Genomic DNA, 1,073 nt, shown 5'->3' with positions numbered 1-1,073 from the left:
TTGTAGTAAAGATATAGGCTTTATTTTTAGTGACCTTTCTAGTAGCTAAGTTCTAATTATAGCCTGCCTTTAATAGAAGGTCTAGGCTTATTATATTTATATGAAAATTTAGTATATAAGCTGTATTTTGCAATATAAATAGCCTATCTAAGGTTTTTAGCTGAATTTTACTATAACCTTTAATATTTAAATAGCTAGTGCCTAAAAAGGCAGTATCTTATTGAATTGAAGGCTTATATTTCATAAATCAGTAGATGTTTTGTTAAGGATAAAAGAGTTCTTTAGCAAATAAATAGCGTTATTTTTGTTAATATAATTCGTAGAAATAGTTATAGATATAGGTATTTCCTTAGTAATAGCTTCTGTACTATTATTAGCAGCAAAAGCTATCTCTATAAAATTATCCTTTTTGTTATTAGTGTTTTTAAGTGTATTTTGTATTTTTTTCTTATAATATTTAATAGATTAGTTAATTTTCCCTTATAATTTAGAGTTTTCTTTTAGCTTATTAGCAATTTTAGTACTAATAGCTTCCTTAAGCTTCTAATTAAAGAGCTTAATATTAGCATTAAAGTAAAAACACTAATTATAGTAGTAATATTAACTATAAACGCATTTAGGTATAAATTTTCTGTTATTTATAGTATTATTTATATTATTAAGTTAATTAAGTTAATTAGGTTAATTATTAGGTTAATTATTAAAGCTATTTTTAACAAATTCTTTAGAATTCTCTTAAAAGCTTGTAAAGCTACTCTTTATATTAAAATGCTATTAATTTTATTAATTTTATTTAAATAAATTTAATATTTTATAGCTATTAAGTATTTTATCTTTCTAATTAGGCTTATTTAGTTAAGCCTTATCTTAAATCTAGTTATTTTAGTAGCTAGAAAAGCCTAGATTTATAGTATTTATAGTAGATAGAAAGTTAATAGTAAGTTTTAGACTCTTTATATTTAGTAAATTAAGCTAAATAGCCTTTATAAGGGCTTTTTAGTAATTTGTAATCTAGGTCTTAATTTTAGTCCTATTAGGAGCTCTTAATAAGGCTCTATAAGTTTCTAGAACTT

The sequence above is a fragment of the Metarhizium album genome (assembly GCF_000804445.1).
Source record: "Metarhizium album ARSEF 1941 chromosome Unknown scaffold_17, whole genome shotgun sequence".
NCBI classification, from domain to species: domain Eukaryota; kingdom Fungi; phylum Ascomycota; class Sordariomycetes; order Hypocreales; family Clavicipitaceae; genus Metarhizium; species Metarhizium album.
This window is presented reverse-complemented; position numbering follows the sequence as displayed.